Source organism: Podarcis melisellensis (assembly GCF_964234715.1).
Source record: "Podarcis melisellensis genome assembly, chromosome: 2".
Taxonomy (NCBI): Eukaryota; Metazoa; Chordata; class Lepidosauria; order Squamata; family Lacertidae; genus Podarcis; species Podarcis melisellensis.
Window position 1 is genome coordinate 63,446,251 of NC_138529.1, and position 15,291 is coordinate 63,461,541.

Genomic DNA, 15,291 nt, shown 5'->3' on the forward strand with positions numbered 1-15,291 from the left:
AATTTGTCATCACGTTCTATGCTTAGCAGCTTGATTTCCCATGCTCTGTGACACACTGCAATCCCCATTATGTTCCTGTCGATTTTGTCTTTGACAAGACAAGCAGCTGTCTTCATTCTGCCAGTCAAGCTAGCCAACAGCCATGTCAGGAGCAGATGGATAGCAAAAAGGGGGGCATCTTCTAATTCTCATTGCCTTTTTGTTTGCTTTGTCTTCTAATCTTTCCTAATAAAGAGCTTCACAACAGCCAAAAGCCTTGACCGCCCCCCACCTGCATCCAAGAAGAAGGATGCCAGCCTATATACACGCAGACAAACACACCCCTTGGAACTTGCATCCACAGGTTGTATCTTGGCTTCTCAGAGTTTTGATCCACCAGATTTGCACAAAACCAGAAAACCACCAAAGTGTGTGTTTAGAATGTACAGTTGCCTGACAGTGTGCTTTTGCATACTTCCTGGCAGGAAATTAAAAAAACCAAAAACAAATCGGGTGTGCATGCAGCTTTCTGCACACCAACCCTTTTGGTACTTAAGCAGTATAACAGAATCAACAAATTAGAAGGCAGGGACAAACACAAAGGGAACCACCTGCTGGTATAAATGGGAAAGATCAAAGTTGCTCTTCTTGTACAAATTAAAATATGTGTGGGTGTGGTCTCCTCCAGTCTAATTCAAATAAGGAAACATAGACCAACAGCTGAATAATGCTCAAATGTGGGCAAGCTCACCAATGTGTATCACTTTGGAGTTGTTTACATTGAATCAGTTTTTGTGGCCATTCACCCAATTTGGAGAGATATTTCAACCCCTGTTTGCTTTCAACACCCTGAAGAATTTGATACCATCAATTCTATGGAGCTTGCTCCCACAAGAATTGTCTAATCTCATTTTCAAGCCAACTAAACCAGTGGCCATGAGCACAATTCATAGCAGCAAATTTTGCAAGTTGATTACGTATTCAGAGAAAAAGTAAAGGTAAAAGGTAGGTAAAGGACCCCTGGACGGTTACGTCCAGTCAAAGACGACTATGGGAAGTGGTGATAATCTCACTTTTCAGGCTGAGGGGGGCAGTGTTTGTCTACAGACAGCTTTCTGGGTCATGTGGCCAGCATGACTAAATCTCTACTGGCACACAGATGACCATGACAAGTACCAGAGCACATGGAAACACCGTTTACCTTCCCACTGCAGCAGTACCTATTTATCTACTTGTATTGGTATGCTTTCAAACTGCTAGGCTGGCAGAAGCTGGGACACAACAACGGGAGCTCACCCCCGTTGTGTGGATTTGAACCACTTACTTCCGATCAGTAAGTCCAAGAAGCTCAGTACCTTGGTTTGTCTAGAGGACCAGACTCGAAGGCAGGACTAGAAGTGATGGGTGGGGAACTGATTTTGGCATGATATTAGGGGAAATGTGGGAGAGCTCTGCAAGAGTGGAACAGACTGTCTTGGGAGATGGTGGTCTCTCCTTTGCCAGAGACATTTAAGCAGAAACTGTAAGGCCATCTGTCAGAGATGCTAGAACTGCATCCTGCACTGCAGATCCTGCTTTGAGCACAAGGTTGAACTAGAATCCCCTAACAGCTCAGTACTTGAAACATTGTCAAATTGCTGCCATTACGACTATCCTTGTTCACCCTCTGCAAAAAAGCCCCTTTGACTCCATAATTCTATGATTATATGTTGAATCCACTGTCAATCTATTTCACTGTGTGACCCCCCTGGGTCCCCCCTTAGGAGAGATGGGAGAGGAAATCACAACTCTTCCCCACATAATTCATAATTTCAAAAACCTCTGACACCCCCCACTTAGCCACCCTCTTTTTAAAGTTTTTATCATAAAAATCTTCAAGCGGTTTAAGTCTTTCTTCATAGGAAAGGTGTTCCAGCTTCTTGATCTTGGAAGCGGATTGTAAATTTTAATGCCATGCCTTTCCATTTAATAGAAAGGGGATGTCACGTTTAAGCTTAGCTGCAGATCTGTCTTTAACAGGAGGGGGAAGCGGTGAGCATTTCTGAATGTTTCTAGACTATCACCCCCACCTCTAAAACATACTTTTTGGAAAGCATTTTAATTATCTTAAATAAATCAGATCCTTATTCCTCCCTCACACACTTCTTTCTGAAGAGCCCAGATGTCTCAAGTCTCTGTTACACGTTTAACCAAGCTTCTTGCATCTGCCTTCCCTCCCACATTTCCATCTCCTTTTTCTTTAATATGGTATTCATTAAAACTGACCTTCAGCCTGCAAGGTTACAGTATCTTTCTTTCTTTATTAAAGAGGAACATATAGAATGACACAGCAGGGAACATCAGAAATCAGAAAGTCTTTTGTTTTAAGCAAAACAAGTGTTTTTTTTTTCTTTTCATAGAGAGTGATGGACAGGCATCATCATCATCACAGCAATGCAATAATCTGTTAAGCATTGAGCTGTTAAAGAACTGCTTTAGATTAATCTGGCTATATTTTAACGTGGAAATGCACCTCCTAACTCCCTTATCTATTCCAGAGCACCTGGCACTGTGTCCTATTTAAATGTACAAATCCAAAGCTCATACTAGGTAAATATTAAGATTTCCATCGAACACATATATTCGGCGGTGGGGAGAGAGATCCTCTATATTTGGTCTTTGGATTTCCTCCACCTCTGCAGGCGTGGGAGGAGAGGAGCTGCCAAGGGCCTATAGATTTTGTACATGAATTGAAAAGCATGACCTTGCTCCGTAATCTTCGTAGCAATGCATTCCAAAGAAAGGAAAGCTATTCTGCTGCTTGAAGTGAGTTCACGGCAGTTTTCTTAAATGCCCTTTTTATTTTATTTTATTCTAAGCAGAGGCAGCAGTAACGGTTTGGGCTGCAAATCAGTTTTCCACGATGCCTGCTGAGACTGGAATGGGATGAAAGGACTCGCAACCCAAGCTGGTCAGATGCTCGTCGCCTGTGAAAAGGGGTCATCACTGGGCAACATTTTGACATCTCGACTCCGGCTTCCCTCTTCCTCTCCTGTCCTCAAGTTCTCTGCTGTTGTGCAACTGCCTGCCGGATCTTTTGTTCCAGGGCAGGTAAAGCACTGAACCTGTATAGGTCTAGCTTCTTTTCCAGATAGGCAGAGCAGCTACCAATGAGACTTACAGAGTCACTGATCATGCACAGTGGCTGTCAGTGGATGTGGTGCCCTGTGCACAGTGCCTCACTTGTTGGCACTCTGCAAAGTGCTAATCACTGGGCTTTGCAACACTTGGTGATCAGCCGGTCATTGGGGCTTGCAAAGCTCTGTTCACAATGCTTTGGTGGGACCTGCAAAGCCCATTTCATCTCAGCTGCATTTTAGAAGAAGACATGAGATCAGTGCCGGATTTACGTATAAGCTAAACAAGCTATAGCTTAGGGCCCCACTCTCTTGGGGGCCCCAGAAAATTTTAAAGGAGAAAAAACTGTATGTACATTTCCAAAATATAAGATAAAAAACAAATAAAATAAAACCTACATACAGTTAGAGCTTAATAATTATTTCACTATTAATATACTTCTTCTTAATTGTATTTCAGTTCAACAATTACTTTGATAAAATACATATTTTGTTATGTGCAAATGGCTTTAGATACCTATTAGGTCCATAAATTACCATGTAGCATATATTCAACACAAGAAACAGCGACAATTTGTTGTTGACAAACCACAGCTGGACATATAAAGGGCCCCATTACATTCAGCAGCTTAGGGCCTCATCAAACCTAAATCTGGCCCTGCATGAGATGTCGAGCAAATGGGTGCGGCTTGGCTGAAATACCCTCACCGGCCAAATGGGGAAACTTGGCAGGCCTAATTATATTTTTCTGAAACAAAAAGCTTCAACCAGAAGGTTGTATGGCAGAAGGAGACGTGGAAACTGCACCGGAAAACTCTGTTGCTCTGTTATACAAGACTAAATTAATTACCACCTCCACGCCACTCTGACAGAAGCGAGCTCTGTTTTCCTTCAATGTGCAAACTTTTATTGCTCTTTCCAGACTGGGCCTGTCACTTATATTACAATGCGGTCAGACTGAAAGTCAGAATTGTTGGATAACAGGGTCCTCACGACAGAAGGTGTCGGTGTCGCAAATTTGAAAAATGGGTTCCTCAAGGGTAGCATTTGCCTGCCAAGGTTCTTTTTAAAAAGGAGCTCAGGCAGCTTTTAAAGCACTGCCAGTTTCCTCTCAGCTTTCTCAAAGGGAAATTCAGTGCAGAATAATCAATCAGCCTAGATATTGAATACTGCAGTTTCAGGGGAAAGCCTAGGGCAGCTCTAATTTTCTACCTCCAACTTCAAGCAGACAAAGTCTTGGACCCTGAAAAGTCTCACCTGGCTTCAGATGCAGAGAAATGTGTCTCTAATTGCATCGGTTTGCCCTGAAGTAAACCCAAGCCCAAACATTATGCACTTAAAATTATACCATTAGCAGTGGTTGATACCAAAGACCTAAAACTGCATATGCAAAATGCATCAATCTAATGTTCCACCCACACCAGAGTTGCTGTGGATTGAGCCATTCAAAGCTCCATGCACATTCCCTATAACCCTGGTGGAAGTTGCAATTTATGCGCCCCACCCCTAATTTCTAAAAATCAATTATTTCTAAAACACATCTCCAACTATATATTTTAAGAGAGGCTGAGAGAAACAACTATCACTGTTATATAATGGAAGTATGTGAGCTTAGGACAAATTCCTGGGTTCAGATTTCTTTAATTCTGATTATATATCTTCTGCACAAGGCTCTGGTTTCTCACTTTTCAGTTTTCCTCCTTTACACATCAGCTCACAATTATATATATATATATAAAAGAAAAACCTATAAAAGTTCATTAGCATTGTAGTGCAGATTTCCCTTAATATTCACATTTTTGTATGCAGTTCAGCCTACAATATACATTTGTAAAGCAATGTTACCTAATACAATCCAATGTTATTATTGCATATATATGTTTTTATAAGCACACATTTCACACTAGTAGATGCAATTGTGTCCACAAAAGATACAACTGGAGAACTGCTTTGCAAAAGTTAGAGAAGTGCGAATTTCGAAGGCTGGCTGTCTTTCAGTTCGTGTTTTGTTTCAGAGAAAGTGTGAATTAGATAGGTTCACCTTTGAACGTGAACTGAATTAAATTTCTCCACCCTTGCCATCCATAAATGCCACTGTTAGCAGAGCAGTGTGAGTTGGCACTTGTAGTCACTTTGATTTATGTGTGCTTCTCATCCATTTCTTTTGCATGCGATGTCGACGTAAAGTTGAAGCAGTACATTTACCTGTAGTACTGCACACCTTACTGGGGTGTATTTCACAAGGCACCCACAACAAAGTATGGATGCCACAAAGTGGGAGCAAGTGAAGGTGTGTGGAAATACAGACACTTTTGTTTTCTCAGTGTTGTGATACAGCTTAAGACACACATTCGCACCTACATGCATTCTGCTGACATTTCATTTAAGGAATGAGGGAGACAGCAGGGAACTAAATACACACCTTATTATGTTTTGCTGGGTCAGCTGATAGCTGGCTGTGTTTTCCTTAAGTCGGCATTTTGTTAGGAGAAGGCCTGACTATTTTTCATTCTCTCCTTCTTACCAGCTAGCAACCCCTTTCCTGCTTAAGCATAACTATTTCTTCACTAATTCTACAACCAATATATTCTCCTTGAAACCTATATATCCAGCAAGCAACACAAATTCTCTGCTCAGTCTCCATTATCTAGCCAGGTGGGAGCTCTATATTCTCCAGTGTGAGCAGGTTGTCTTCTTTCAACCCAGTGAATACACACATTTTTAAAAAAATGCTTACTGTTTTGCTAGAAGAATATTTTTGTGTGCACCCCAGTCTCCAAGCAATGAGAAACTTCAAGGGTGCCTACAGCTATCCAGAGTTCTGTTGCCTTGGAGTGAAGGTGAATAGAGACTGTGGTGTCTTTAGGGTATATACATGTTTATTTACACTTATATACAACCTAGCCCTAGAATGGAAGGGTTTACAGTATTAACGCTTCAACAAATCTTGCTATAGCTCAGGGCCCAGCACAGAGCAAGACAAGTCTCTGTCTCTCCAGCTTCCAGCAGCAGCCCAAACCCTCCGGCCTATTGCTCTCCTTTCTATGAAGATGTGGCATCCAGCCAAATAAGGGCATACCCCCACAAGTGTCTAGGGAAAATTAGGACACCCTGGGTTTTTCCTGTGAGAGCATAGCAGCCATTTTAGGCATAATGATCTCACACAATTTGCCTCGAAAAAGCACTTTTGGGGAGCTGTGATCTCACACGGCACCCCAAATTGCATATTTGTGGGCATTTTATATAAATATATTAGTAACTTTGTATTAATGTAACTGTGTGTTTTTGTAAAATGATAGGTTGTCTGTCATTGCTTCAGTACACTGCTTAGAAATATTTTAAATATATTAAGCAGTATAGAAATCAAATAATCAATCAATCCACATTTTGGCCACTAGTGTTTAATGAATGCCAGAAACTGCTGTATATTAACAGTATATATTTTATTTTCTAAAAGTGATGGTATGACAGCCCTAACAAACTCACTAACGCTGACCTTGCTTGGGCTGAAGCACTTCAGTCCTAGTTCTAGTTCCAGGGTACATGCCATACCATAATAAGGCATCGTCTGTCTATTCAGCATCACATTTCACCACAGCTAGGACTGCTGCTACTTTCAAACTCTTTCAGCATGTATCCTTTGGCTGAGTTTCACAGTGAATGGATGCTGTTTCTTGTCCCCTGCAATGCTGATTTATAGTGACAAACAAAGGAACAAAAACATCATTGATCAAAATGCTTTTCTGACAGCTGATTCTCATTCATTCCTGCAGGACTGTGCTCCCAGCACTCTCTCTCTCTCTGAAAGAGAGAACAGCAATCTAGGAAACATAATCTCATCACCCAAATGAACTCACTTAATCGAGACCCTCAGACGCCACTATCAACACAAAGATTTAAACAAATTTGATTAATTTATTTCAATTTGCACAAAATTTCTTCTCAAATGATAATGACTGAAGAGAAAAAAGTTAAGGTAAACAAAGAAGCACTGACATTGCTTTACAGTGGTACCTCAGGTTACAGACACTTCAGGTTATGTGATTTCGGGTTGCGCACTGCGCCAAAAGCGGAAGTACCAGAACGGGTTACTTCTGGGTTTCAGCGCTAAGTCGAGCTTTGCTCATGCACAGAAGTGCCGAATTGCAACCCGCACGTGTGCAGATGTGGCACTGCGGGTTGCGAACGGTGCAGGTTGCGATTGTGCCTTCCCCACAGATCACGTTTGCAACCCGAGTGTCCACTGTATTTGTTTATTAATTTATTGGGAGGTGTCACATCATAGTGTTCTGTTATATAAAGGGAAACCTTTTTTGTCATTTTTCTCAGTCTTGTAAGCACTGCTTTCACTGGACAGCTAGGACTTACCTTATTTCTGAGTGAGCCAGCATAGGGTAAATTCAGCATGCTTTTCAAAAGTCAAGGGAGCTGTCCAAGGAAGGGAGCAAAAGCCCAGTTCCATCTCTATTGAGCATTCATGCCGATTTGTTTGCAGGAAGGTTATACTGCAATGAGAATTCCTCTTAAATTCACCACAATTTGTTTGATTTATAAGTCTTCTCATTAATCTTTCATTAAATCAGTCAATTAAAAAGGGAGCAGGGTTTTTTCTGTTATTTTTACTGAGTAGTGAATGATTTTAAAAAGTTTTTTTAAAACAGTATAGAATAGCTGGTGAGAAATTATTTTGGAAACAGCCTTGAAAACTGTGGTTCTTGTCACATTAGCTTACTCTCCAGGGCTAACCATGTGGCCCTCAGTAGCCTACAAAACATTAGCCATTCCTGCAATGCAGCGAGGTTGAGTGGCCATCTGTCTGGGATGCTTTAGGTGGGGGTTCCTGCATTGTAGGGGGTAGAACTCTACAGTTCTATGATTTCATGGGTATATAAAGGTGGCGCAACTCTGCCCCAAGAATAGCATGATCACATGCTTTGGAGGTGGTCAGCCTGAAGAATGGTGGCTGGAGAGCCCTTTAGGCCTTTGCTGAGTCAAAGAAGACACAGTCACAGAATTTCCAGTGCAGCTAGTGTGCATTTAGACATAGAAAGACTTGCACACAGAACCATATTTCACTTCCCACAGTCAACCCCAGCACCAGCTCTTTTGAGCTCCTAGCAACCCAGTTGCTTAGCAAAACCATTCATAAAATTAGGCTTTTAATGCTGTTCCATTTCTTTCTTTTGTTGCCTCTCCTTTGTCTATGTAAAAGGGCGAGCCTCTGTGAGACAGAACCATCTTCCTAATATTTCTATTTCAAATTCCTATAACAGAGCAGAATCAAAAATATAGACAAATAAGGCATGCCCAGAATAATAATAACAAATCTTCTTCCTGCCATCCTCCTCTCTAGGACTTTGGTTGTGTGTGTTACTAGGTTAACATTTCAAAACGAAGCAACACCCTGGGGATCTGATATATGAAATATGGGTGTTGGGTCTCCATGACATTTAGCTGCCACTGTGGTGTGGGGTGTGGGGTAGTGAGGGCTTCAGAAATCCTTACAGACAATCCTGCATTATTCTCATTTCCTGCAGCTTGAAGCCATTCGTTTGAGTCCTACCCTCGAGAGCAGGAGAAAACAAGCATGCTCCCTCTTCCATGTGACAGCCTTTAAGATATTTGAAGATGGCTATCGTGTCTCCTCTCAACCTCCTCTTCTCCAGGCTAAACATACCCAGCTCCTTCCCCATAAGGCTTGGTTTCCATAAATACTCCCCATAAGGCTTGGTTTCCAGACCCTTGATCATCTTGGTCACCCTCCTCTGCACACGTTCCAACTTGTCAACATACTTCTTAAATTGTGGTGCCCAGAATTGGACACAATATTCCAGGTGTGATGGGAGTTCTGATACAGCAACACTCAGAAGGCTCCTGCTTTAACATCACCAAGTCCATAAAAGGCAAGAAAAACCCTCGCCTGTCTCTGCAGCTTAGCCCACAGAAAATCTGGTTGTTTTGTTCTACCTGAAATGAAGGGGGGGAGCATAAGTAATTTATTTGGAGTGTGAGAAGAGGGAAGGAGAAGAGGCCTCACAGTAATTATAGATAAGCAACCAAGCGTGCTATGCTATTAATGTCTGCTTGGTTCTAATATGGAGAAAGAATAGGAATCTGCATTTCCCCTTCCCCCATTTTAATTCTTTTAACAGGCACTTTTCAAGCCTGTGGCATTATAAAAGAAAAAAAGCCACCATTGCTCTAGTTTCTGTTGACCTCAGTAGAATGGAGCTGAGAGTCAAGTTAAAATGGAAGAACAAAGCAACAGCCCCTGGGCAGCCTGTGGAGTCTACCTTTTCATGTTCCTTTCGCCCATGGCTTTGAAGCAGTGGCTATTGGCCCTTTCATATATGAAAGGCGCTTGTGATGGCTTCAAGGTCTTTGGAGAGGCACAGCCACCCAAATCCTAAAAAGAAAGTGTCAGAAACACAGTGGAGTGATGCTAGTCATTGTGGGATCAGGTAGACATTTGCATTCAACCACCATAACTAGAAACATGCGCTACAACCATGGCAGTGGGGGCAAAGCAAGCACATTGCACCTATCCTGCTCGACGCATGTCTCAGAAAAGAGAAGGTAACAAGGGCTATGATCTCCTCCACTGCTGTTCCATCTGTACAAGGGGAAAGGCCATAATTCAGTGGCAGAGAATCCACTGGCACCTCCAGATAGAGCTCCTTTATGAAGTCCTGGGGAGTGGCTGCCAGTCAGTGTAGGCAATACTGGATTAACTAAACCAGTATAGCATAGTTTCCTATGTTATTTTGCTCACTTTAACTGCAACGTCTTTGTGAAAGGCTGTCACAAATATGATAGAGCACCTCTCCCCCCCCCTCGCTGCCCCAGAAAGGTTCAAATTACAAGAAAAGGGGATTTCACTAGTCACTAAGAATAATATCCTGACAGTATAAGCGGCTGGGGGATGGAACAGGTTGCCATGAAAAAGAATAGGCTTTCCTTTGTTAGAGGTTTTTAAGGCTGGGCAGCCATTTACCAGGGGTCTTGCTGGAGGGGTTGGACAATATGATATTTGAGATGCCTTCTAATTCTATATACTGTATCCCCTAATGGAGAGATCCACATGTAAGAAGCATTTCATGTGTTTGCTGATGCACACACAAATCACTGTAGAACATCTGGTGGCAGGTACCTGTGATGATTCTTCAGAGATTCCCTTCTTTTTACCCTGACCCTGTGTGGGAATTAGGGAGCGAGCTTTTTGTTGAGTTTTCTGCTGTTTTTACTTGTATAATGCCATCTATGTACATGGCACTTTACAAAGAACTGGTAGTTTATAATCTAATATAGACATAAGGAAACAAAAAGGAAGGGGAAAATGGAGCCCTGGGTAGGCAGAGGAAGAAAAGGTGATTGTTTTGATTACACATACTTTGGTTTAGTTACAGTAAGTTATCTGTCATATTGATGCTAAGGCTCTGGGTGAGATCATCCAGAGTTGTGGTTTTGACCTCCATCAATATACTGATGACATTCTGCACTAAAAGAGCATCTTTATCTCATTATTGAGCCTACCTGGTGGCAGTGAAAGCAGCAAAGGAAGTATACTTTTCTGCCTCCATTGCATCCCCATTATGTTATCTGACAGAGCTTTTCCGGGTTGTACGGGGCCTTTTAGAGGCTGGCCCAAAGGAGGTGGTAGAACCAATGGTAGCTCACTGTGACTTGTTTGCAAAGCATTTTGAGGATAAAATCACTTGCACCCACCAAGACCTTGAGTCTGCTATTATAGCAGATGAATCTCATGGGGTATCCAAAGCACAATCTAGTCCTGTTGTGTTGGATGAGTTTCACTTGGTAAGGCTCAAGGACGTGGACAAGGTGGACAAGGTGCTCAGATCGGTCAGGGTGCCACTTGTGAAGTAGACCCTTGTCCCTCTTGGCCCTGGCTGGGCCAGGGAGGTGATCAATGTCTCTTTATGAGAGCAGGTGGTCCCTGCCTGTTTGAAGGAGGCAGTGGTAAAACCACTACTTAAGAAACCTTCCCTGGATTGGGAAAACATAACTAACTACCAGCTAGTTGCTATTCTCCCTTTCCTGAGCAAGGTTCTGGAGCAAGTGATTGCAGACCAGATCCAGGCACTTTTGGGAGAAACTGATTTTCTGGATCCATTTCAATCGGAGTTTAGCCCCAGTTTGGGCATAGAAACTGCTTTGGTCACCCTGTATGATGACCTCTGTTGAGAGTGAGACTAGGGGTGGGTGGCTCCACTTTGTGGTGGTTCCAGTCCTACTTGGATGGCCGTTCCCAGAGGGTGTTGCTTGGGGAACGCTTTTCAGCACCTTGGAACCTCCAATGTGGGGTTCCGCACGGCTCAATCCTATTCCCTACATTGTTTAATATCCACATGAACCCACTGAGTGGGGTTATTCAGAGGTTTAGAGTACGTTTTCAGCAGTATGCTGATGACACTCGGCTCTATTTTTCTTTTACATCTTCAGGTGAGGCAATGGAAGTGCTGGACTAGTGTCTTGCCTCAGTAATGGACTGGATGAAAGCCAACAAACTGACACTCAATCCAGATAAAACTGAGGCACTGTGGTGGTTCTCTAGACCAGATGGGTGGGAGATCACCTACTCTTGATGGAGAAGCAGGTTCGTAGCCTGGATCCTGGATCCTTTGCTGTCGCTCAAGGCTCAGGTGGCCTCAGTGGCCCGGAATGCCTTCCATCAGCTTTGGCTTGTGGTCCAGCTACACCCCTTTCTGGTTAGAGATAGCCCAACTACTGTTGTCTATGCTCTGGTAACCTCAAAGTTAGATTACTGCAATGTGTATAGGGCTGACTCTGAAGATGGTTTGGAAACTTCAGCTAGTGCAGAATTCAGCATCCAGGTTGCTCACCGGAGCAAGACAGTTTGAGCATATGACACTGATCCTGGTAGCACTGGCTACCAGTTAGTTTCCAGACCCAGAGCTGGTGTTGACCTATAAAGCCTTAAATGGCTCAGGACCACAATACCTCAGGGACTGCCTCTTCCCATATGAACCTACCTGAACACTGAGATCATCTTCTGAGGCCCTTCTTCATGTGCCTCCTCCTTGAGAGGTCCAGAGGGTGGCAACATGAGAATGGGCCTTCTCTGCAGTGGCTCCGCATCTGTGGAATGTTCTCCCCAGGGAGGTTCGGCTGGCACCTTCATTATACACCTTTAGGCATAAGGCAAAAACATTCCTTTTTAACCAGGCCTTTGGTTGATTTCATTGACATCCAATGCCTTTTTTAAATGTGGGGGTTTTGGGGGGGGTATTGGGTTGTTTTTATTTTGATTATGTATTTTGTGGTTTTATATTTTGGTTTTATTCCGGGTATAGGGTGGTATATAAATTCAATTAACAACAACAACAATCTTTGAACTACTGTCTGACATTTTTTCCTAGAATCAGTGGAGACTGGGTACTTTTTTTCCTACATAGTCCACACAAATGTAAATCTATTGCATATTTGTTTTGCTCCTGAAAAGCAATGGCGGAGAAACTGCTTTCATTCAGAAAGCAAAAGCTCACTGCCGATTAATTCTGCATTAACCTGCAGTGTGTCCGTTCAAACGCAGATGTGGACAATTGCAGGCTTCCTTCTTCATTCAGCTGGGGGAAAGGTGCAAACAACCTAATCTGGGGGAGGTTTCAAATGTGTATCAGGTAAGGACACCCAGCCTTGCAGGTGGCAGGATCTGGAATCAATCTACATTGAAAGCAGCGTATTGAGGATGAGCATGAACAATTCCTACATTTTTGTGCTACCAATGAGTGTCTATGCAGCCTGAGCTAGTTGGTTATATGTCCCAGACCAGCTACTGAAGCTTTGCTGGCCCAAACTGGAACCAGCCAAGCCACAAAAACTTGCAACTGAACCTGAACAGAAACAGCAAAATTAACAGTTTGCTCTGTGCTTTATGTACCACCCCCCACAAATACTTGCTTAAAAACAGAGTGATTTGGTGCATTCAGAAACGGGACACTTGATTTGGGAGTTGAAAAGCTTGGGTGCTGGAGGAAATAGTCCCTTTCTGTTGATAACCACCAGCGTGCTTAATTTTTCTTCCTTTGTCTGTGAAGTCCTCTGATCTATAATGACACCTAGTGGAAAGAGGCTTCATTGCAAAAGTACATCCCAATGCACTCAATACACTGCACCGTCAAGAGACACATGTAACCCAAGAAGTAATACACAACCCATATGGCAAGGGGGTGAACTGCTGGCCTCTTTGTGCCATATGGTATATAGTAATCCCCTCCCCCCCAATCAGACTTGGGGGAGAACCCCTTTATTGTACCCAATAGAATGCTTTTTGCAAGCCCAATTGCAATAGGAAGGTGCATTTTCAGAGAAGTCACAACTGGGGAAAGGAACCCTCCTCTCCCTGTGTGTGGCAACCCTTTGCTGAAAGCACATACTAAGCTACAATTAGTCTTGAAAAAGGCCTTCTATCACCTGCATGCCCCCCCCTGGTGATTTTAAGCCATTTCCTCGGCTTTTTCCATTGCGTTGCCATACATCCAGGTTGTCCCTGACATTTTGCCAATTCGGCAAAATCCCCCCCCCCGACGCCACTTTTACACCCGAAAAACAGGAAATGACAGAAATTTTCCTGACATGTGGTAAGCCTACTGACCACTGATATGCAACCCCCTAGAGAGCAAGGGTAGACATCATAATGCCTTCCAGATTTTGATGGACTGCGACACTTATCAGCCCTTATTAGTGTGGCCAAAAATCAGAGACATAGAAGCTGTGCATCACATTAACTACCCTTGCCCTAGAGACTTGGCCAAGAGGGAATATGCAGGGGGGAGGGGGAGTCAATATCCCCCAAGCCAGTATCAGAGGCTGCAAGGGAGAGAAGAGGGGGGAGCCCCATTGCACCAGTTGGAGTCCTTGCTCAGAGCTGGATAGATGAATCCTGCCCACGGCTTTCCTGTATACCACATTACTCTGTTAGCTTCCACCATGCTTCACTTGAAAATACTTCAGGCCAAGATACAACTTTTGCATGTATCTGTCTACTGCCTCCCCAATTATGAGAGCATAAATACCCAAGTGATTGGAACTGCAAGGAGGAGGGGTCTTTTTGGATCTCTTTACAGCTGAAAGCTAGAGAATCCTTAAGGCAATTCCTGTGAAATATATAAACTTCGGATAGATCCAAGTAGACACAAACGCTGTGCTCAAAAACACAAAGGTTTATTAGTTTGATAAGAAAATAATAATAATAATTAGACCAGCAGGAAATAAAAAGATACAAATTCAAATGAATTCGGAGTGGAATAGTTCCCTAACACATTTTCTACCAGGTAAAATAAACAGCTCACTTACAGTGGAATCTGAAACGCACTTTCCCAGCAGTGAGTCTCACTGAATTAAATGAGACTTACTCCTGGGTAACTGTATATAGGATCACAGCCTCAGTTTCTCTAAGTAATAACTTTGCAATGAAGAGAGAGCACACAAACACATTTTAAATACTATCCACACCCACATTTACAGACTTGGGGGAAAAGAGGGAAGCAAGGAAGTCCATGTGGGGTTAAAACACACATACACAAGCAGGATGAGTATATCTGCTGGTTGACTATGCAGTTTGAGAAATCCTAACTGCCAGAGGGTCAGTAAAACAACCGCTGCCACCCTCTCTTCCTTCAACCTGGCCTGGCTCTGAAGTAGCTCCACCCTGAAAAAAGGCACTTTCCAGTTAAGAAAAAACTTGTGCGTTTGTCAGTGGCTTTAAACACTCCCTTCATATTTCCATTTCCTATAGCATGTGAAGCAAGCAGCAGCAGCAAATCCCTTCCATAACAGGGATATATATATATACAAAAGAGGCATTCACCCTATTCCCACTCCATTGCTGGGATAGCCTCACTTCTCCTTACCCATAATTCCAAGGCCACGTGAACAGCCTAGCACCCATAAGACTCCAATGCTAATTGGCTCCCTTTTTTCCCCTCCTTGTGGAGACACAAGGTTGGACTGCAAAGACCAAGCAGCCAACTTTGAACAAGAGACTGCTCCACATGGGGCAGGACGGACAGCAGTTCCCCACACAGACTGGCTTGCCATGTACAAAAAGACTGAAGGCTGAGGCTACCGAGCTGTTACACTGACACCTCCGTGTATGAAAATGCCTCTGGGAAGTCAGAGTTAAAGTGTCTATCATACAAACTTCCTAGATACTCGA